The sequence below is a fragment of the Falco punctatus genome (assembly GCF_963210335.1).
Source record: "Falco punctatus genome assembly, chromosome: 4".
Taxonomy (NCBI): Eukaryota; Metazoa; Chordata; class Aves; order Falconiformes; family Falconidae; genus Falco; species Falco punctatus.
Window position 1 is genome coordinate 23143624 of NC_137583.1, and position 23946 is coordinate 23167569.

The 23946-nt window shown below is 42.0% G+C and overlaps 1 protein-coding gene across 16 annotated transcripts in view; it reads left to right on the top strand.

Moving 5' to 3' along the window:
• Positions 1-3393: 3393 nt before the first annotated feature.
• Positions 3394-23946, top strand: part of GRM7 (glutamate metabotropic receptor 7) — a 417449-nt gene continuing 396896 nt past the window's right edge. For 12 of the 16 annotated variants that reach the window (XM_080387562.1, XM_080387563.1, XM_080387555.1 and 9 more), the window contains exon 1: positions 3394-21983. The gene's annotated coding sequence lies outside the window, so the exon portion shown is untranslated. The remainder of the gene's footprint in view (positions 21984-23946) is intronic. The other 4 variants (XM_080387559.1, XM_080387567.1, XM_080387557.1 and 1 more) reach the window with 4 other exon arrangements.

Genomic DNA, 23946 nt, shown 5'->3' on the forward strand with positions numbered 1-23946 from the left:
CTTTACTTTATCGTGAACACTTGCAGTATATGCAACATGGAAAGTGTGCTGATGTCACCTGGCATGTTAAACTGGATTTTTTACAATGTTAAAACAAGTTCAAAATGAATTAATCTCATCAAAATCCCAATGCAGTGGTTTACCTGAAATTCTGTCTTACAATTTTACTAATAGAAAATATTTTGTTTTTCTTTGTTTTGATTTTAATCTGCCAAAACATGTCTATAGCCAAGGTTGTCTTGCAATTTCTTTGACCTTCAGCTTATGATGAAATTTTTGGAAATTTTTTGTACTTACCAATGAAAACAAAAAGCCGCTGTTAGTATTAATAGCCTCAGAATGAGTTCCTTGTTTTCTATACCTGCAGTGCCCCTTTGCTGTGGGAACTGAATCTTTGCATCGCTGCTGGCTCTTGGTCAAACCCATGTCTGTCCTCTTCCACATCCATGCACTAAATTTCTGGCTGTGATGCACATCTCCTGATTTTTGTGTTCAGTCATTTCATCTGAAAATACTGGTAATAGGCTGTAGGATAGGTTTGGGGTTTGGGTGCGGTTCTTCCTAATTAGTAAAACATCTGTTTTGTGGAAATCTGTCCTAATCTTCCTGCAGATACAATAGAGATAAAAGTCCGATCTGGGCTGTATGCCAGCTAGGCACTATGCTTAGAGTAATAAGCATATTTATCTTGCTAATAAACACCAACTTTGAATTAAATTCATGTTTATAGAGATATAGGATGCTTAAATTTTAAGTGGAATTAATTAATAACTGGAAGAGGTTCTGTCACAGGCAAAGAAATAATAAATAAATAATTGTGCCTGCTTTTAATTGTGTAATTATCTCTCTTTTAGAATTTGATATTTACCTTAACTCACCAAGGGAAAAGTGTCAAAACCATGATGGTTTTGCACAAATACTTTCACCTTAAAATATCCATTGTACTTTACAATGATAGAAGTTTTCTGCAGATGAAGTCTTTAAAAAACTTTGTGGTGTTAACCCACTGCCACGTGTGCTGCCGGCAGGCTTTGTTAGCACACCCGCTTGGTGCACACTCACATTCAGGTTAGATCTGTAGGTTCAAATTCTGGTTGTTCTAATGGCTGTTTTCTAAGTCATTTTTACTCTCTCAACAGAAATACCAGACACAGTCTCGCTAATATGCTGTATGTAGAGGAGTATTATAACCCACTTTAAAGTAGTCTAACTCTTTCCGTTTGTCAGTATAGGTTGATCAGCCCTCTGGGCATCACCAAACATTCTGAGTTGAGTTGCTTGTGAAGTATGAGCCCAAAAGATCCTTCACAAGCACAGAGAAGCATTATTGATATTTAACAATGTGGAGACAGAGCTAATGTTTAGTCCAGACAATTTAACAGGCTACAAACGTGCTGCCAGCTGTAGTCTCTAAAACGCTTTACTGTGTTGTCTCTGTCCTATGCCAGCATCAGGTCTCAAAAGGAAGAGAAGAGGGTAAGTCTTATTGATTTGGTTTTCCTTGCCTTTTAGACTGGAGAGGGTTTTTTTGTTCATTTCTGTCAAGCACTGACAGGTGTTCTTCCCGCAGTCCTTCGAAAATAGTTTTGAACATCTGTGCACCATTCACTTCCCTGGTATTTTCCTTTTAAGTTTTAGTCTTAATTGGGATCCGTGTAGACATGTATTTAGTGTGTTGTACTCAGCAGCAGCAGAGGAGAACGTTCCCTCCCATGGAGGTAGACTCAGGAGAGGACTTAGGGCAGGTAGCTCTGTTGAAGACCCTTGCCTATCACAAGCAATTTCCCTTTAAACCCTTTCTTTTTGGGGGCAGGGAGAGATCTGTGGAACTGTTGCCATCTGTATGCCTCTGCACTGACAGTAATCGAGCTCCTCTGCCAGGTAAGTCTTCCCCACGGGCCCCTCTTAAAGAGAATTTTCCAGTTCAAAGGCTCCACAGAAATCCAATGCATCTCAACTACCCCATCCAGCGAGACCTCTGAGCCAGCAAGGAGTTTGTTGCTGAAATCCCTTGATCTGTAATTATAGCGAGGCTTTGTGTGATGTGGTTCTGCATCCCGGCGGGATCCCTTGTGCAGATGGGAAGGCGGGTGAGTGCTCCTCTTCTTCGCTGCTTTGCTTTCCAGCATTTCTTTGAGGTTTTTTTGAGCTTCACTTGCCCTTTAGACTAACCCCCTTATGCATGAGTAAGGATGAATGCTTTCTTCTCCCCCGCTTATTCTTTTTCTTTCAAACTAGTAATTTAGGTGAAGATATAATTTATTGACGTAGCCATGTATCTAACATCATGCATTTGTAGGGGACCCTTCCCGAGTGCTGCCAGCGTGCGCGGGCATGACCATCCACTTACCTAAGGTCCGCATGTTCACCACAGATGGCCAGAAAAGGTGACTCGCTTGGACTTTAGATGGACAGACGCACTTGTTTGAACTTAGAAAAGCAGTCGTGACTTTCTGTTGGAGAACAAAAATCATGATAATGTACAAAAATGCTAATTGAAATTGATTGGTTTTGCTGTACAATCTAGAAAAGTGCTAATGAGGACAATATAATTAGACAACGTAATGTTAACGGAGGGTGAAGCAGTGAAATAGAAGATTGAAGATACCATGTGGAATAACAGTGCAAGAAGGGAACAATTGAATACAAATCTGGCTTCGTGCCTGCCTCTAGTGCCACGGAAACAGCCCAGGAGAAGTGGGTGCGGAGTCCGGGCGGGCAGGAGCAAGCAGCGGGGCGCACGGTGCCTGGGATGCCAGCGGTGCTTGCTCCCTGGCATGCGGGGACTTTGCACAAACATGGATCGACCTTGCTCTCTTCAAAGCATTGCCGAGACCATAGCATGGTTACAGTATGTGTAGAAAGAAGAAATACAAGTTTGCTGCTGTTTTTTATTTGGTTGGTTGGGTTTTGATGGGGTTTTTTTTTGTTTCTTTTTCCCTGAGAGGACTTCACACAAACCCATCCCAAAGTCTCACGGTTCCTATGGGAATGAAAGGCATCCTCTAGACTAGTAATTTTAACAGAGTGGGTTACACTAATTTTCAAGAAATGGGTTAAGTCTCTCCTATGAGCCAAAAATTAGGAAAGTCTACCCACACTTATCAATAAGATTGTGTCTTTCTAAATCATATAGGGATGCTCCAAACTAATGCCTGTGTAAGAAGGTGCTTTAATTTGGGGTGATTCATTCTACTTAATAAAAGCTTTACAAGTAGCTTTAAGGATCAAGCAGCTTTAAAGATCGTGTTATCTGATAACTATTGTGTTATTGTGTCAGAATTGGAACAAAATCATGTAATTACCCTATTCTATATGTTCAGCACCTCAGGATATTTTCCCTTTCCACATCACAAAATCGGCGCATCCTCAAGTGGAAATGGGGGTGGGGGGTGGGGGGTGGGGTGGGAGCGACAAAGTAGAACTTGCTTTATCACTTTATTTGAATTTGTCATCTTCAAAGCCAATTAATTTATCAGGCACAATATTTGTAGACATAGCAGGCGATGGAGAGTATTTAAGGAAAGTGAATTTTAAACTCGAACATGAATATTAATGCTGGAAAATTGAATATATGAGTGGATTCTGGTTGTTTGGGGGTTTCTTGTTTTTGTTTGTTGGTTTTTTTTTACCAGCGAAGATATCACAAACATTGCTGTGCAACTTAAACATCTGTATGTGCAGCAATACTGAACCCCACTGTGAAATGGAAGAACAAATATTAGCACTTTAATTGCTCATAAACCATGGATGCCATTTGGTAATGGTAATTATACAGAGATACGGTCTAGTAAATCATACATTTACTAACTTTTACATGACCCAGGGAACCTGAGGAGGGAAAAGGATTGCTCATATACTACTGATGGTAACCAAATTCATTATTATAACTAGTTTGTTATTATTTCACACAGAGCTTCCATGGCTGTCCATATTTATCCCACTGTCTGTGCTAATTAAAATAATTATTTTGACCCAATTTAAATAGGTTTTGTGCTCATTTGGTATCTTCTTTTAAACTGTACAAAGAAATGACGTGTTATGTGATAGGTGCAATTAGACCAAAAAAGGAGCAAAATCTCTTGTTGGTCCTTCAAATGGTGGCCTCGGAGAGGAAAGTTGATGTGTGGAAAAATGACAGTGTTTTAGATTTGTGCAAAGAAAGGGAAAATGGATTGGTACCAACCCAAGCAGCTGCTACTTTCTTTGTGTTTGTTTTTATTTGTTTTGTTTTAACAGCTGCCAGAAAAGGTACCTTTGGGAGTTGGATTGTTTGACATTTTAGGGGTGATAAAATGGATGCACTTGGTCAGAAAAATTCTAATGCTTTTTTCCGTCCACCCTGGCCCCCTGCCACTGACAAACAATTTAGCTCACAGGAAGAGATTTTTTTTTTTCTTGACAGCTTTGAGGATTTTATGTGTCTGATTTTTGACAAAGTCAGTATCAGTGTTCCACCAGACTTGCTTATGTCTTATAGCCTTCTCATGGGACTTCTATCGCATCTATCAAGGTAGATGAATTATTTTTATAGATAAGCAACCAAAACTTTTGAAAACATTTTTTCCCTTAGCAAAATATATCTGCATCTGTCTTCTACTTCACGGGGATGGCTAGAATTCAAAAGCTTGTCATAAATTACCCGATATTTTCATTAGCTCTTGGTGAGTAGTGTCCCTTGTAATTTTTTTGACCTCTATAGAAGTGAGGAGAATGCCATTTTAATTTAGTTTTTTCTTTCTGTTGTCTACTAGAAGGCATAGAATCTTGATTATTAGTACTGTGACTATTATAGTTCAGTGTTGGGGGATTTTTCCCCCCCAATGTATTACTCAGACCTCATTTCATCTGTTCCATCAGGATGGCTTTTATTTAGAATTGTGGTTTCTTAGAGCCTTGTGCATTCAGGTGTTGAGCATCTCCAGGACCCCGCAACCCCTGTGGGCAGCCTGCTTGTTCTTGAGTATCTTCACTGCAAATGCCTACCAGCTCACAAACCTCTTCCTCTCAGAATGTCCTGGCTGTACGCTAATGTTATTGTAGGGATGGCACCTCCTGAAACCCAGTTTTTGAGCCCCATGAATGCAATTAACATGTGCACATTCTCAGTCTTTTCACTTCTTACAGGCATTATGACTTTGAAAGACAACCTTTTGCAGAATTTATGAACTCTGTAATTCAGAAACGTTCATTCAATTGTATGTGCCTGGCTTTGTGGGAGCTGCCAGGCGCTTAAAGACATCTGCCTCTTAGGCATGATATTGCCTTCCCCCAGGATGCTTTACCTGCTAAGAGGATTTTATTCTATTTTTCTCAGGCAATCCCCTAGTTAAAATACACAGGGACTTCAGCCATGATTAATACATGTCATAACTCCCTAAACGGGTATAACTTATAATTGCTTATTCTACAGAAAAGCCAGAAGGCCAAAAAGTGATGTGTAAATTCTTGCACTAACAACGATGCACATGCAGTCTGGGTTGACACTTGTGAGAATTTGAGAGGATTTAAAGAAAGGGAGTGGGGGGACTGGAGAAGTTGGGTAGCAACACTGCCTACATGCTCTCATGGGCTTGCACTGTGCTTATATTGATACATCTTTACTGCGGTATTATTTTTATTCTTTAGATATGTAGATAAATATTTGTCAATAGTTCCATTTTTAGTTGTATTTGAGAATTGTTATGACTGAATAAGCACCTTTTTGTATGTTGTCTTCAGAAGGGATTTAAATAGGACATGACTGCAGCAGATCTCTGAGCTTGTCCAGGAACTTATTGTAATTCCCTGCTCATAGCACTTGAAGGATCAATACCATTATTGTTAATGGGCATCACATGCATGACTCAAGATGAAAACAGCTGCCGAATGTTGAATCACATTCAGTCTAACTGCCTCAGCATTGTGTTCTTGCAGCACATACCGAGTTAAGCCTGAGCATGCAGGATGCAGGTCCTGCCTTGTGAATTATGGGGGTAAAGCCACGATTAAGCATCAGGCCATTTCCACAAACTGTTTTTTAGAATACATCTTTATTTTTCATTAGGGGAAGCAGTGCAGCCAAAGGTCAGCGGAAGAAGTATGGTCCTTTCACACAGTTGTATGTGTTTCTTGCTTTGAGTATCTTGGGGATACACAAAAATGTTTAGGTGCCCAAGAGTACAGATGCATATGCGTTGGGACTCAGGTGTGTGGCCCTGCCTTTGACCTCCTTTGCATATTTTACATGTGATGAAATGCATACTACTGTCTCACAGCCTGGCTCTTGATCATTGCATTGCAATCAAAAAAAAGTTTAAAACATGTGGTCTAACTCTAAGAGATGCACACAGCCCATGTAAAGATGTATTTTTAGCTTATAAATGCATCTGCTTTTGTTCAATATAGTTGGCAATCTTGGTTCACTAGAGTGCCTAATAGAAAACCATAATAATCAGCTGTGTAAAAGTGATTTTTATAGTACAAATTGACTTGCTGGGACTGAGAGAGCATTTTGATTGTTATTTTCTCAGTGGAATTGATTGATGTGACATCTGAAATGATGACAGTCAGGAGTAGATTCTGAACTGCCACCTTCATCTCTTAATTAGTACAGTAATTCTTTTGAACAAAGTATGGTTATCATTGAGTTCATTCCATCCCAGTAAGATTAAAAAGTGCTCATATTTCACTTTTTTTTTTTTTTTTTTTTTTTTTGGTCCCAGGGGTGGGATAATCCCTGTAATTACATCATATTATCCACTGTTACTCATGTATCGTCTCTAGTGATACTGGGATCTTCTGCAGATCACTTTGAATATGTAAACAGGCCTTGCTGATACACTTCTCATTCAACAGCTGAAGACTGCTCTAGTGGAAGTGGTTGCTTTAATATAAAACTCCCCTTGTTGCTTGTAAAATACACAAAAAAGCTGTTAAATGCTGGGCTTTAACCTTACTGTATTAAAAATATTGTAAATACTGGGATTTCAGTGTGTATAAAAAAACTGTCACTATTTGTTACTCCCATTCATGAATTTAGTGGCACATGTTAAGAAGTGGCACAGTGAAGATACTGCATGTAGAAGTCTTTGGTGGGACACAGCTCTACTGGGCACAGCATGCAGCCTGCGCTGGGGGGTTGCCGCGAGGGCAGGGGGGCAGCACACCCACAGAAAAGCCCACCTCTCTCCCTTCACCTGATTTGCAGCATGTTTTAGATCTTTCAAGCAACAACCTGTCTTGTCCCTGGCAAGTCCAATTTTTAATGGCAATTTCTTATGTAGTTAGTATCTCCACTTTGTTTCTTCTGTGGTTGCTTCCAAAACTTTCATTCCTAACTAGTATTTGGGATGCCTAATGAGGTGATAAGGAGCCCGAAAGCAGGAGTGCATTGCCCTTAGCTTAGCTGGCAGGCGTTACGGCTCTGGGTATGCCGGTACACGGTGAGGCTTGCCTGGCTTACCCCCCAGCCAGGTCACGCAAGGCTTTCGGTCTGGGCTGCAGATGGGAGAGCCTCATCTGTTCCCTTGCAAACACGGGCTGCTCTCTGCCAAAATCAGCGGGTGACCTTGCCAATTTTGGTCAGGAATGGGTTCGTGTCTGGGTTCTTTTGCAGCGATCAACCCTACAACCTCTTCTGTGGCTGGCCAACCGCTATTTCAGAGCCTGCCTTGGCTGTGCCCAAGGACTGCAGGCACTCTGCTGGTCCTTCCCGATGCGACATCTCTAGAACCAGACCTTTTCCCCTGCTTGGACAGGGATGCTGGCTGGTGAGTAGCTGCTCTTTTGGGGTCAAACCCCTATTGCTTTACGGTCAGCACAGCTTCTATTTTTGGCAAGTGGCTTTCTAGGTGAAAATGTGGGCTTCCAGCTTTGCCCTTTCACACTATGCTTTAATTTAAGCCTGAAAAGTTTTATTTGCATCTTGCTATCTGTCTGTTTTCCTGGCATTGTAGTACTAATACATTCTTATTGAAAGAAAGAATTGGATTGAAGCGTTTAATCTTCTGAAAGCAACGCTTTCGATGTGTTCTGGCTTACCCGCACCCTAGTATTTCAGCATGGGCTTGTTCACGCAGGAGGGACCAAGCTGGCAGCTCAGTCCATTTGCAGAAGGCCTGCTCAAAACTGTTTGTGTTTTATGCGACAGATTGTGATTGAAAACTGCTAAGTGGTTCTGAGAAAATTTTTGTCAGAGAAAGCAAGGCTGAGCAAGGCTCTTGAGGAGTGACGCTAACAAGCATGCCCCTTAAAAGCAATTAAAATATATTAAAGTTGAGTGATAGCTTTTTTTTTTTTTTCATGCTGCAGTCTTGAGTTCTCTATAACTTGGGATAAAATACAACTCAATTTATCTCTATTTTATTAAATTTGTACACACCCACGACTGCAGTTCTTGGCCCCTCTCCCCTTCATCTCAGAGAAGCTGGTGAAATGCACAACTCAAAACTTTGTAACTCATCAAGTATTTGCATTTTGTTGGCAGGTTCAGCAGTTGAGTGTTGCTTTTCTGCACATATCAGAGGAAGAAGAGAAGGTAATAAATTGATTTTAATTATTTCAGGAAGGCCAGGGAAAGGCTAACACAAACAGGATGTCAAGCTCTGTTTCATGTATGGCTAGCAGACCCCCACGTGTCGTACAGAAAGAAAACAGAAAATGTAATCTATGTTACAAATTTCTATATAACGTTCGCTACCGAAACAGATGTGTGCTTGCCATGGATGGTGTCACATGTGAATTCCTCATGATGAACGGGAAGCATTAAACCCATCCTATGCTGGTGGAATGTCAACATGTTAAAAAAAAGAAATCCAGTATCTCAGTTTCAGACATGAAAACCATGGCAGACAAAGAATTTGAATTGCTTTTGAAGGGTTTGAAGGTACATTTTATGTTGAAAGCAACCAAAGAGGGAAGAGCTCTAACTTTTTTTTTTTTTTTTTTTCCCTTGCAAGTTCCATTTCTGACCTGCCAGGGCACAGGTTTCTTCAGGCCAATCATTCATCAGATGCTCAGTTTGTGTCTACGTTAGTAACCGGATAACAATTTTCAACTATTTGTCAGCCCGGGTTACCCTATGCGCCCATCACCAATGTGTGTAAGAGCTTACTCTTGCTCTGTGATGTAAACTTGCTCTCCTTTCCACGACGTCAATACTCATCTTCTAAATTCAGGGAGAAGAATTGCACTTCTATACAGCATAATGGCAGTCCACGAAAAACACCCTCTGGTAGGAAATGTATTCCTCAGAAATGTTTTTGCACTGTGAAATTGGATTTGGCTTGTGTTGTATCCTGAATCTGGATCGAATGGTACCAAAGATTGGGAGAATTGTGGGAGCAATGGGTGTCGCAGAGAGTGGTGCAAGCAAGAAATTCAGAGCAGAGCTGGAGATGTGGAAAGCAGGGTGGAGCAGTCTTGTCCAAGGCCCCCCAGCATTTTGTGTAGTTCCATCGCTGATGGAACACATAGCATAAATGCACATGGCATGTACGATTATTTTTCAAGTAGTTGTGTTTTTTACAGGGCATGTTAGGGGATTAAAGTCTGCAAATCCTCTTTAGCTACTCTGGGGATCATAGCTTTCAGAGGACTTTTATAATTTCTCAAAACCTGTGATCAAATGCCAAATAAATGAGCTAGGAAGTTGTCAAAAAAGACCATGATGGCCGTTTAGGAAGGCAGGCTTTCAGGGCAATATCAAGAAGCTCTGATATATTGTGTCACTGCTCGAAGGGAGATGCCACGGCACGCTGGTGTCCTCAAAATGGACTGCGAGTCTGCTCGCGAGACGGCAGCAATTAGTGTGAGTGATGGACTGGGACTCAGACATCCCCTGCTCGGTGCTAATGGGGCTTGGGAAAATGCCTGCTGACTCTAGCAAATGCCTTCCTGTGCAGTAAGATCAAACAGGTAGAGAAAATTTGCTGTACCAGAAGCGCTGGGAAAGCAGCGGTGGCTCTCTCTGCTCCCTGCCACTTTGCAGGGGAAGGGATTGATCGGTTTTAGCTGCTGCGGGAGCGTTGGACCAGCCTGCTCATCACAGGAGTGGGTAAATTAGCACTTTATGCCCTGTTGTCTGCTGAGCTTATCTGTGTCTATTGATGATGCACACACTGTCTTGGGGGGAATTTATCACACGCTGGGGAAGGATGAAAGGATCATCTTGGAAACAGGCTTGATCCATGCTAGCAAATTAGTAAGACTTTGGGATAGATATTTGGCAGTAAATGTGCCACCTCCCGAACGCAGTCTGTAAGTAAACAGAGCCTATTAAAATAAATGGGCGGTAAGTCTGTTAACGTAGTGTGCATTTGAGGATCCTGCACAGCCCTTACACAGACCTGGCTTTCATACTGTCCGTTCCTCTTCAGCAGTTTCTTCTCTTAGTCGCCCCTTGTCGAGCTGCTGTGGATTCAATCCAGTTGTCACACATCCCATTAGCATTAATCATGTGTCGGGCCAGAAATGAACTTCATCCACAGACTGCAGGTCTGCTCCGGCAGTTCAATCTACAAATGAAAAGCCTTTTGTGAGCATCCCCACCACACGCCCGAGATGAACCCGGGGAATTAGTCATGGGCTTGTGGGCTTCATGGCTATTCTGCAGCAGCAGCCTCGCACAGAAGTCTTGCACCCAAGATGCAAGCAGAAGGATTTGCAGCGGTTTCTCTAATGTGCGTTCAAGGGCAAATTGACCTGTCCAGGATGGGATGGACCCAAACCCAGGGCTGCAGGAAGGGCAGTTCTGGTGTCAGAACATAGTGTGCTGTGCTGATCACCCTTATATGAAATGAAGACACAGATGTCACAGGTTGCTATAATTCAGAAAATGTTAAAATAACCAGTTACTCCTCCTGGAATTAGACTCACTGCTTTTAAAGTTTCATTAGATCAGAATCTAAGTCACAGAGAATATATATACGCAATCACAACTACATAGTTCAAAGAGTTCTATCAAAAATGGGATGCCCAAAAATATGACCTACCTTTCCTTCCGTTTCAGATTTCCAGGGAGTTATTAAAGATTAAAGATGCCTTTAAGGAGCTTCCCAGAAAACTGTTGAAATGTAGGACATAGTGTACTGGCAGGTTACGAAATGAAACAACTTTTATGCAATTATTGTGCTGCACAGCAATTTTGTTCCAAGTATCTAAAGTATTTCAATTAAGAAAAATAATGATCAAGGACAAACAGCATTTTATTAGGAAGGGATTAGATTATTTACATGGTTACTGTGCTGGAGCTGCAACTAGAGTTAAAGTTTGAAGTTCCAGGTTACATTTACTTTTATTAAAAACTTGATTCAAATGGCCAGTTTTTCATACACTAAAATCTTTTTTTTTTTTTTTTTTTTTTTTTAGGGCTGGCCTACAGAAGAGCGCTCAAGCTGTGACACAACTTTAAAATAATAAAGTTATTTGCATGTTTCATCGCTTTGGCACCAAACACAGCGAAGGTTTTGGCTGTTCCATGCAAGTCACATGGGGGTCCTGCAAGCAGTGGTAATATACTGTTATTTCATCGGTGTTTTTTGTTGAAGGTAAGCCCCATACAATAAACAGGGATAAAAGAAGTATATTTATTTATCATCCTACCAAACTCTTACATTAGGGGTGTGAGGGTTGTGTTTATGCATTTGAGGGAAGGATGTTTGTTTCCTTTTCAAATCAACAGCTTTCAGAGAGCATCGCAGTACCACCACCCCTGTTCTGCTGGCGGTTCAGAACAAGGCGGTTTGCTTTACGTTATCCAGGAGCCAGGCAGCACAGCTAGAAACTGTACCCAGGTAAGCCAAATATCCTGCTCTGGGCCTGTTTGAGTTACAGTAATTACTGAGTGAACAGGTCTTGCAAGACCTTGAGGAAGCTACTGTCTGTCACTGCCTCTCCTAAAAGCAGATTTGTCTGTTGTAACAGAACAAGGTGAAGCAAAATGGGGTGAATTTGAAGTACTTGTGGGTTCTAGTCTCCCAGACTGCCAGTCTGCCAGGAAATGGCTTTTCAAAGCTACGGTCTCTTCTTTCCGTATGTCCTCCCAGAGCAGTACTGTCGTAACCGTGATTAACAGGGGGGCACTGCAATAACAGTTGAACAGTGCTTATGTTAACAGCCAATGGTTGTACTTGGGTTTAGGGTTTGGGAGTGGATGTGGCTGTGACAGATGTGCTTGAAAATATTCTTTCAGATGTGGAAAAGGAATAGAAAATAGGTAAAATACTTGTAGACTATTAAGAAGGGATTGTGTTTTAATACCATTCCTGTTCCTCGTCTCTCCCTGTCTGCAAAACCTGTAACAAGAGCAACGGCCTCTGTGTAACACCAAAAATAATCAAAGCTCTCATTTCCTTTGTGAAGAAAGGAAATTATTTGAATTGGGGTGGTTGATCTTGTTGCTAAACAAGCATGGAGAAAAGTTTCAAAAAAAAGAGTAACTGGGGAGCGTTTCTCTCTGGTGCTCCTGCTTACAGTGTCCAGGCTCAGTCCCCTGGGGGTGCCCATCTCCTGGAGGAACAAGCTCTGTCTCCCTCCTGGCTCACTCTCCTCTTTGGGTGGTCAGGGCACTGCTGAAGATTTCACCTTAATCAACAGAAGGAGCTTTTGCCTGCAGAGAAGACGGAGTACAGAAATTTAAAAAAAAAAAAAAAAAAGGAAGAAAAAGAAAGGATAAAAGAGGGAAGAACACAGCAGCCCATATCTTTTCCTCAGGCACTTACCAGTGCTTAGTAAAGGTGATGATACAAGGATCATCTTTACAATAGCAAAGTCCACTTTCTTATTCTGCTATATTAAAAGTTCATGAGGGACAATATTTGTTTTCATTTCTCTACTGGGACACCTGTTGAAACATGATGCTGATTGCACTGGCATAGTATGAAGACTTAGAAGACTGCTTGGGTCTGGGTAACTGCTGAGTTTCTCCTGTCTTTCAAACCTGCAAGATCATGTTGCTCTTCATTGACCGCAGCATTTCACCCAGCCTCAGCAGCAAAGAACCACGAATCATTTTTGTCATTCTGACATTTCATGTTCAAATTCATTTAATTAGAATATGGGTTTGTTTTCACTGAGGTGCTGGAGACTGTCTTTTATTTTTCCCTTCCGACAATTAAAAATTAAAAATGTTTTCTTGTAATTACCATGACTGATTTGTAACTTAATTGCACCAGGCGCCTTTAGATTACCACAGTCTGGCCACAGATGCTCAGAGGCAAACTGAGATACATACCTTTGCTCTGGGATTGGATCATTTTGCTACATTAGAATTTATCTTATTTGGTAAAACACAAGCCCTGTGCGGCTGTTGGCTCCTGAAAGGGAGCGGAAGGTGGAGGTAGGCACAGCGTGCCCAGCCACCTCTCCAGACCTGGGACAGGATGGGGAATCGCTGGAGGCTGGGGACAGGGGCTGTCATCTCATGGGCAGTGGTGGCCCTCAGGGCTAATGGAAAAAGCAGAGTACAGTGGCCCTGGGTTTGTTCTCAGCTGCTCCCAGGAGGGGTTGGAGGTGACCACCGACCTGACGGAGAGCTGCTGGGGGCAGAGAGGATGTGGGACTTGTGCAGATTTTCTGTGGGAAATCTGACCCTGAGGGATTGCAAAGAACCCGGTTCCTTCCAAAATGCTGTACTTGCTTGTTTGTTTATTGTGGGTCCTCAGACTTGTCGGAGAGAGTCAGTTAATCTTTCTTCTTCTCTCTTGTCTGGCTAGGAAAATTATCTGGACAGGATATTGGGGTTTTTTACAACTGCTGTCAAACTAAAATAAGAAATAATAAATAGAAATTGTAACAAAATAGGGGATTATAACATGATCTTTGGAAGTTTTAGATAAGGTATACAAAAATGGTAATTTTTGCCTTGCTGCACCAACTACGCTTTCTACACTATACTTTCCTTTCTACATTGGGTTTGAATGGAAAGCAAGAAATAGTGTCATCATCTCCACACAATTCTATTACTAAATTGTCAGAACATAGTCATGATTCTGGCAGCAATGATTCAACTCCATTTCCACCTCCACATGGATCAGCAGTGACCTTGACATTCTTGGTCAATGCTCATGTAGAAACTGCTTGGCAGGCGCAGGTGCCAGGCTGTGGAATATAATTTCCTGACAATGTATGTTATCTGGGTGTGTAATTGGCTTCTGGGCTGTCCCTGCACAGCTATAGGGTCCTTTTCTGAGCCTCTTGCCTAGTAGCTTTTAATGATCAGGAAACCATGAACCATCTGTTTGTACAGAACTTTGGAACTACACAACTGTTGCTGGTTTTATGTTTTGTATGCTCCTCTCAAAAGGAAAAAAAATAAGCAAGATCTATTATCTAATTTTTAAAATCGACTACCAGACAAAGAGTAAGTTTTTTTAATTGGTGGCAAAGGTGGAATCATTATCATGCAAGAGAACACTAAAAGGCAAAACTGCATAAGCAGAGTCCAAAAGTAAAATCTCCAGCCACAACCAGTGTTTCAAGCTAAATCGTGTCCCTGGGGACGAAATGGTGCAGTGAAGTAATGGATGTTGAAGTTCTCCTCCCCTCTCTGTCGCTCTTGCTCCTTTGTCCATTAATGCCTGGGCAGCTGCCCGTTTGGCCATTGATGCCTTTCCCATGTAGGTGTGCAGGGAAGCATGAGGCGCAGGTAGGACCCTGGCTCTGTTTCCATGCCCACCACCCAGAACAGCTGGGCACGGATGCAGCGGGACGCCCGGGACATGTCCCGGCACACACAGAGTGCCCTCGTCAGGGTGCAAGGGCTGCGCGGGCAGCACAGCTACATGTGCCTGTCTCGAAGCATGTTAAACCCCACAATTTTTAAATCGTGGCTTGTTGCCTCTGTCAGAAGCAGGTGAGTGGCGGTTATTTGCAAGGAGGCAGGGAGTAAGAGAGCAGCCTGAGAGCAGACCTCGCTGCTACGACAGGCACTGCCCCTCCAGTGGCCGCCGGGACCCAGGAGTTACTTCTCTAACGCCTATTTCCACTGAAATCGCAGCTTGCTTGGGAGCACACTGCCTGTCCAGAGAGGAAAAAAGCCCTCATCGTTAAAAGATAATTCAGGATGTACCTACCAATGAAAAAAAAAAAATAATATAACTGGAAAAGGTTTAGGGCAACACAATCTGCAGAGTCAGGCTTTTAAAGTTGTTTTTTTCTGTTCAATTACTTGCGCATAAACTTGTCGCTCCCCACATCCCTGGTGTGCTGGGCACTCAAGGGGGAAATCTGGGGTGCATGTTGAGATGTGCGGTTTTTTTACTCTTCCAATTTAGTGCCATCAGAAATGCACAAGCTAGAGAAACAGACAACACAATGTCAAATGAAATGTACGTCTGCCAGTGCATGAACATCGCCTTTGCTTTATGTCTTATTAATTGTGCAGGGTTTCCAAAAGTCATCTTAAACTCCTGTAATTCGTATGTGGGACAAGCTGAGACAAGATGATCATATATTGACACTGTCTCTTCATGGAGATGATCAGTAATATGATGAGGACAGATGTGCCAGATTTGCTTGCTTTCCTGTTCAAGCAGAACGTACCACTCTGCAGTGCTTTTTATGTCACAGTTAACATTTCATCTCCCTCAAGTCAGCAAAGTGCTGATCATAAGGGCAGTTTTGGACGTAACAAGAAAGGCTTAATGGCCTGAAAGATTTTTTTTCTACCTTAAATAGTATTTTCATCCACTACCATGTATTTTTGATAGTAAATCCACGTTCAGTATCATTTGCATTGGAATCTATAAAAAAACAAACTGAAACAAATCCAGCCGGCTTATTGATCAGAGTTGGAGACTCTTCTCTCTTGTTTTGGCAGTTACTTTCTCACATTCTTGTCCTAAACATGAGCTGCTGTATCTGAATAACAGACATGGTTGCATATTTTTTTTTAAGTTATCCTTTCAAAGATGTTACTGGAAAACATTCTATCTGCTTCTCACTGCCAATGACAGTCTTACAGGTTGAAATATTGATGAGGACTAGTGAATGTATCCAATAATTCAGCAGCAAATTAAACCTAGAACACTTAAACATCTGTTTCTTTGTCAATTCCATATATTTTTGATAGCTAGTGATTTGTTTCCTTCATCAAGGACCTGTAGTAATATAATTATACGTTCAAAACCTGTGTTCTAGATTTGTGTGTTTTCTTTGTTGTTAGAGGCAACACAGGGAGGTGCGGACCAGCCATGTGGACTGCAGTCAAAACCTATGCAGAAGCTTTTATTCTTTGATAGTTTTCTTGTTCTTGTGGAACGAGTTCCCAGTCTTTTGTGATCATTTAATAGGTTAAAAACCTCATGAGTCTACTTCATTTCTAGGACAATCTGTAAGAGAAAATAAACTCTGGCTCCAACCACTATGGTTTGGTTGCGTGAGCCATCAATAAATCTGTACCTAATTAGGGCACTAATGCTACATACAATCTTTTTTTTTTTAATTCTTCTTTTTCCTCTGGTGTGTTGTACAAGTTGCACGTGTGGAAATACTGATTGGTATGTGTCAATCCCTTTTACTCAGGGGCAGCAGAGGTTTTCTGTGTCTTGGGGGATGTTCTGGAAGTGTCCCAGCCTCCGGCTTTCATGGAGGACTGGATTCTCTGGAGCAGATGGGCAGCAATAGCATCCGTTTTCTACTGTACACTCTGCACTGGAAATGTCTGCCTGTTTTCTGTCGCCAGACTGAAATGGAGCAAGTCGAGGCAGGTATGTGGGTTTTTAAGTGTGGCTTTAATTTTAGGTTCCAGAAAATTCATTGTAAATAGATGCAGCTGTATCTACGTGGCTGTGCTCAGTGTTCCACATCTGAACTGAAGCACTGTAATGTTCTTTTTTCTCAGAGCTACCAGTTATGCAAACTGAAGCTTTACCTAAGCGGGGATTGGGATTTTTCATGTTTAGCTCAAACCATTTAACGGAAAGTGATCTATCTGGGAGGGAGGGAGAGGGAAAAAACAAAATAATAATAATAATAAACCCTGAAACACAAGTATCTTATTTTAGTGCTGTGTCTTTCATAAATCCTAAAGGTTATTTTGTTTCTGCCAACACTATTTTGTTTAAAATCAGCTTATGTTTAGAATACACTAAAGAGGAAGAGCTAGATTCAATAATTTTCTTATACTTCTAGTAGTTGTTCCTTACTTTATTGCTTGCCAAAGTGCCAGAACTGACAAATTATCCAATAACAAAAAAAACTGAAGACAACATTGCAGTCATTGTAAAGCTGGATTAGTTTATAAAGTATCCTTGTTGTGTTTCCTAAAATGAGTAAATAATATTCAGTAGACCTGTTGCAGATTCTTTTCCCCCTTTTCTCTCTTCTTTTTCTTTCTGGCTCAAAAAGCAGCAAGAAAGTTAGAAACTTATTTACTTGTCAGAGGAGAGGAAATTCTTCAAAGAGAAAAATAATGTGCTCCCTAAACCATTTCCGAACATGAAAGGAAATGCATTGGCTCCCCAGTCCGCCCGCCGCTCCTGTGGGTAGTTGTGCTCCTGGCGGGGTGGGTGAGGGGGTTTGAGGCTGGGGGTGTTGCAGTATAGTAATTTTTTTCCAAAGGGTAATACTGAAATTTACGCAGTGAATTACTAACTACTAGATATAGAATTACAACTAACAGTTGATTTAATATTAAGCTTTAGAATTTGCTGAAGGCTATTGTAGGAAAATGTAATGCATCAGAGCTGGCAGTTATGGCTTTCTGGCATTTTTTTGTTTTGTTTTGTTTTGTTTTTACACTGTGAACTGCAGACACAGGCTGCTGTCTCATGCATGTAGGTGTGCACATTTGATGTGCCTTGTGGTATTGCAAAGGGTGCCCAGAGATGACAGTTGTCCTGTGGAAATCAGTGCCCGCGGGGTGGGGGGGAACAGTGCTGAACTGCAGTAAAGGTGGCAGATTAGGCTCTGCACAGAGAAGTGTTTGGGTGAGTTTTTTTGTTTTGCCCACTTTATGTTTGTGGTGGGTTAAGCAGATTGCTCCACAGGGAGCACCGCAAGAGCCTCACTGATGTGGGAAGGAAGCAGTATTAAGTCCTGCTTTTATATATGTATATACACACACACATACATACATACCTATATATATGCACTTTAAAAGCTTAAGTATAGCAGTGTATGTGCATAAGGCAGCTACACAGCTTCCAAACTAAAGCTGGGCTGTGTTCCATGGTTGGTGCTGGGGACAGGGCAAATCTGCACTTCTTGAATTGCTCTGCAAAGCCATTCCTCCTCACCTCCTCCTTTGTGTCCAGGGTGTAGAGAGGGTGCATGTACTTCATTCTGCTCCACAGCAAAAATAGTCACATTCTGGCCCAACATTATGCAATTTAATAATTAAGAAATGTTTTATGGCACAGATATAGGTAAGGAAGGGCAAGTGCTGGTCATGTGGAAAGCACACTGGAAGCTGTATTTAGTTCATTTGATTTGGTACTGGTCCCTGCAGCCCGTTCCTCTCATGCCATGATGCGTAGCCAGAACGATGTTCTCCTCCGTGGCGAGTTCAGCAGGCACAAAGAACTGAACTCGCATTTAATGCCTGACACAGAAGGAGGCAATTTGACCACATCTAATTCCATGTAATTGCAGTTCCATTCAGCCTTTTGCTTCCCAGGAGAATGAGTAAATTGATGTCTCTTTACTATGTGCCACTAAAGGATCATCTAGATCTTTGATCCTCTCTGGATTTATTTTTTTTAAAAAAACTGTAACAGGTACTTTACAGTGCCATTAACGTGCCAGGTCATCCCAAAAGCTTTCATGAGTATGTCTGCTTAAGAAGGCACCCAAATTAATTCTGAATGTGCTTGCTTACAAAGGAGAAGCATCATAGTAACATTAAGGAATCGGTCCTTAACAGTTTGTATGTCCTGGTTTGCAACAAAACTAATTGACCAAGTTATTGCTTGTACTTGAAACCACACAGTGATGGAGCAGCAAGTGCTGCTGGGGCCATCTCTGTGGTGTCCTAGCACCTAGAGCCTGTGTAACTTGTGCTAGCTCCCTGTTCCGGTTACAGTAAGAGCTGCAAAATGCAAACAGGGTCAAAATAAAAAGAATTTGTAAGTTGTTCTATTCATTCATTCGTATTTAGTACCTACTTGTAGGACGGGTGGGAAAGTGGCACTAGATAATTAGGTATTTGTGCTACAAGAAAAACTACTCTGTTAGACTGGAGTTAGAGTTCGTTAGGAACAGTTTTGAGACTGGCAGTTAACTAGGCAATGTGCTAAAGAAATTTGCCAGGGATACAAAAGCTAGCAAGGTATTTCCAGTAAAAGAGGAGGTTTGGTATATAGGAGGAATAGATGACTGGGAGGGCTGCAGTAATGAAAATAATATAAGTAATAATAAAATTTACAAGATTATACGCTTTGGAACTTAGAAATGAAAAATTTCTGCCATAACTGGAATATTACAGTTTTAGATGATGGAGGAAGAGGAGGACTTTAATATTCTTGTAGATCTTTCCTTATAAACCAGAACATGATATAGACATGCAAGCCACTGCATGTCGCGTGTTGTTTACAATTCTGGTCACAATTGCTCAAAATGAATGTTAATTGGAACACGTGTGGAAAAGGGCTTTCTATCTTCCCCATCAGCATCACAGCCTGTCTTTCAACAGGATCCCAAAAGGACTCAGTTAAAACAGCGCAGCAGTTCAAAGCTGGAGAAGATATCAACTTGTTCTCAGTAGACGCAGTGGGATGAAATACCAAGAGGTGACTGCAAAAGCAAAGGAATGGTAACATGTAGTCAGAGTGGCATAAATTTCTCCTGAGTGAATTAAGACCAAAATTCACTAAAGGATGAGGACCTGGAACCCTTGTTCTGTGGGAACAGACTACGCAGCGAGCTGCAGTGTGGAGATACCAGCTGAAAATGAAACGGTGCATCGTGGTTGCCTGTGCTAGTGAAGGACTCCATGGGCCAGGCTGGAGTCTTTATGCTCCACGCTGATTTTTAAGCTAGTCTATGCTTTTGAAAGGGCCGCCATGCAATTTTGGTGGTTAACAATACCGCAGGCAGTCCATCTGTCTGTATTCCTCTGCATAGATGGTTTGCTAATTAGGAGAGGTGTGATTTGTTCTATCCACATGGAAGAAAGAGCAGATAGGACAAAACATATGAGAAAATCTTAGTGTCTTCAGGGACTGCGGCATTGGAAGGGGAGGGAAAAGTGTTAACAATATTTTTTTTTGGTTGGGGTTTTTGTTTTGGGGTTTTTTTTTGTTGGTTTTTTTTCCCGTGTGACACATTTGCATTACCAGTGTGGCCAAGTCCGCAAGGAGAACATCAGGCAGGTGAGCGTATTTTGAGGTTGTGGTGAGAGCTATCATGTCTCCAGGGCTGTGAGAAGAAATCGAAACTGATAGTAGCTTGGCAAATGAGCATAAATTTTAAAAAGTTCCCTTTTGAAGCTGTGCAAGACTTGAGCCACCCCTCAAAGTGGCCCATGCCCACAACTAAATCTTCCGTTTCCTCTTCAGTGGGTAATTTCACAGCAGTCTGATTGCTCTTTCACAGCATTTTCATCATGCTGTACAAGAAAGGGGAAAATTACTAACAATTAGCTGACCTCCGCAGTCTTCACTCAAGCAGAACCCCACTGTCTTCATTGGGAGCACTTCCCAGGACTGGATTCAGGCTTTTCCCCCATTTATCATTTGGGAAAGTGCTGAACAGAACCCCTATGGGATCCCAACACAGTGCTGGAAGAAAAGATCTTTTTGATTCTTGTTTTAGGATGCACTTAGAAATATTTATAGAGAATATAGTATTTTGTATTTTTATAAATGTGTATCACACCTGTGAATACATTCGGTTAAAGCAATGATCTGGAGAGGCAGATACAAGAGCAATGCCCTAAAAGTGATTAGGAAGATAATTTCATTGAAGATTTTAACTATTACAGCACTGTGAGATTATTTTTTTTGTGTGTGTAGTACTTTTCAAAGTGTGATGCAAAGCAAGCACTTAATCAAGCAGCACTACTTCTTAATCCAACCAAGAAAATTATAATGTGAAGCAATAAATAAATATACCTGGATAAAATGATGCGCCTCATGTCTGTTAGAGTAAGACCGAAATATTCTGAGGGAACCTAGCTGTAAAGCACTTAGGAAATGTTCATCCAGTAAGTCTTTATGAGTGACAGCTTCCCAGATCCTGATGTCTGACGCATTCGGGATTTCTTGCCCACAGAGGATTTCTGTAGGTTAGATAAGCCCTTTTGCTGATAACTTGTGAAGCAGGGAGATACTTGAACTCTGCAAGAAACAAACAGATGATCCTGTGCAGGTATCTAATAACAATTTTTTTAAAAGATCTGGAGTCCTACATATTGGGGGTGGCTGGGAGGGCTTGGAGAGGGCCCCTACGTGTCCAAGGTAGGTCACTCATTCAGTCTCTGAACTCTCTGTAAGGTTGTACCCCAGGGAACTGAAGCAATCTCCATTTTTAAGCAGTGACCTCTATTTTAGCCTTACCCTTGGGAAGTAGCAGGCTGCCTTTCTGCTGCAGAGCTGCCAAGGCGAGCGGGGGGCACATGTGGATTTTGCTGTGCCTGTGCCAAGGGGCTGGGATCAGCCAAGGCAGCTCCTGCCACGGGGGCACCAGCAGGCAGCTGCCCCAGCCCAGCCCAGCTCCCACAGCCCAGCACCCAGCCGGTGAAGCAGGCAGGAGCGCCCGCACCTTTTCTGCTGCCCCAGCAATATGCAGCTTTGGCAGGCGCTTATTTCACCTGTGCCAAGTGCCCGCCCTGGCAGAGGCACAAGGAAGTGGTGAGGACCTTCATAACTGTTCCTATCCCACTTCTCAGAGCAATCAGGTTGAACAAGGTCCTAGATGAGCTCCTGAGATGGGTAGCTTATTCCTATCATTATCTGTCAGACCATCTTTTAAAATCAGCAGGGCAGGCGTAATTTAGATGGCTGTGACCATTCCTGTGAACTGCTGGCATTGGTGATAGAGAATTGGGGGGAAATTCTGGGGAGGTAAGTCACACATTGATTTATTCCTGATGTTTTGATAACCTGTCAGCTGCCATGAAAGCTGGAGACAGAAACATCTGTGTTTGCAAAGCTGATGCCACTGGCTGAGACAGATGTTTGGGGTTTTTGGAGCAACACCCGCCTATCTATGGATCTGTGTCCCTATGCTGGTCAGTGCCATCTGTGGGTAGGTCTGCGCAGCTCCTGTTGCTGGATTAATTCCGCTGTTTTCTGTCCTTGGACTGTAATGCTTTTCTTTGTTGCTGCACTTTATTACCAAACCTCACCCCTCCAGGCATTTCTCCACAATCTATTTTTCATTACTCTTGCCGTCAAATATTCTTCTCTTTCCCCTCCATCTCCTCACTCTGCTTGACAGAGGGCTTCTCCCTGGCCGGGGAATTTCTAAGCTGCCCAGTCCTGGGGTTTTCCCCCAGAATAAAGGCGATCTCAGCTGGGTAGAGGCCAGGGGGACCAAGCACATCATTGAAACAGCTTCTCTGCTACAGCAAGGAGGGTCTGGTTGCCAGGTGGGGTACCATCGTGCTGGGGTTCAGCTCTACTGCCAGAGGGGCAGCAACGCCGTTTGTGGTAGATGTCAGTGCAGGTGTAGCCTAAATTTAATCTCTAGTTAGGAATGGTAAAATGAATATGTTTGAGTAAGTCGGGGGGGGGGGGGGGGGGGGAGGCGGGGAAAGAAGCCTGTTCTTACTTGTCCTTTGCCTGAGAATAGAAAGAATGAACTCTTTCTGTAATGTCTTGTAGGACTGTCAGCTCACTCCTACCAGTTCAAACACATCTGACTTTTCATTAGCTTGAAGTTACAGGAAGAAAAATCTATTTGTTAAGTAAAGAGGCATTTGCAAACATCAGGATATAGAAAAGAGTTATTTTTTCATGCTCTTAAGCCCCATGTTTTTTCCTCTTTTTGTTTTCAAGTCTAAAAACGACAGGAAGGTCAATGTGATCATGGCTTAAGTACTGGGACCATGTATTTAACAAATGCTGTAGCCTCACATGATTTTACTTCCATGAATATTTTTTTTTTCTTCCAACAAGAACACTTCTTGAGGAGGAGGAGGTGGCTTGACCCATGGAGCCCTTCTAAAAGACACTCTGATAACTCATATTTTTTCACTTCAGCGGTGCTATTTGTTTGTGTGTTTGACATTTGTCCTACGTTTTTGTGCCACCTACTACAGCTCCCTCTGATCGAATTACTGCTTCTGTTATTATTTCTCTGTTCCTTGACTTTTTCCAGTGAATCGAAAATACTTTCATTCTTGTTTGTTATTGATCAGATAATCCACAGGTCTGAGCTGGTCTGACATATCTGCGACTGCAGGTTGATGTATTGGAAAACAAATACACTTAAGGAGTAGTTTACGATTTTTTTCCCTGTACTTACACAATGCTTTAATATTTGCAATACATTTTTGATGCATTACAATTGACAGTAATTACACTACAATGCATACAGTGTACATTTCCAGGAGGGGTATCTGAGAAAGCAAAACTAATAATTCTTTCGAAAATACTCAGCTCTGCTCTTTTCCGCTTCAAAAACCCCCTCTGTTGGGGAGAAAATAATTGGCTTGCAACTAGTGTCTGAACACCTTCAAGAAACTTAAACACATTTTCACTATTTAAATTCTTCTCAAGAAGGGAAGCAGTCATTTTTCAGTTTTAGTGAAGATAAAGGTACTCTTCCCATGAAGGGTTTCTTTAGCTCTTGCCTTTATTGACTGGCTTGGTAGAGAAATTTCAGAGAACTGCAGGCGAAGGGATGCTGCGGCTTGAGAAGCCCCTCCGCAGGCACACTGCGGTTCTCCCCTTAGGGTGCTCACATTGCATGGGTGTTTTGGGTTTTTTTCTTCAGCACAAAAGGAAAATCTGACGCTGACTAAATTAGCAGCCATTAGATCAGCATTCAGATATTTTCCAGTCAAAATTCCCCTCACTGAGT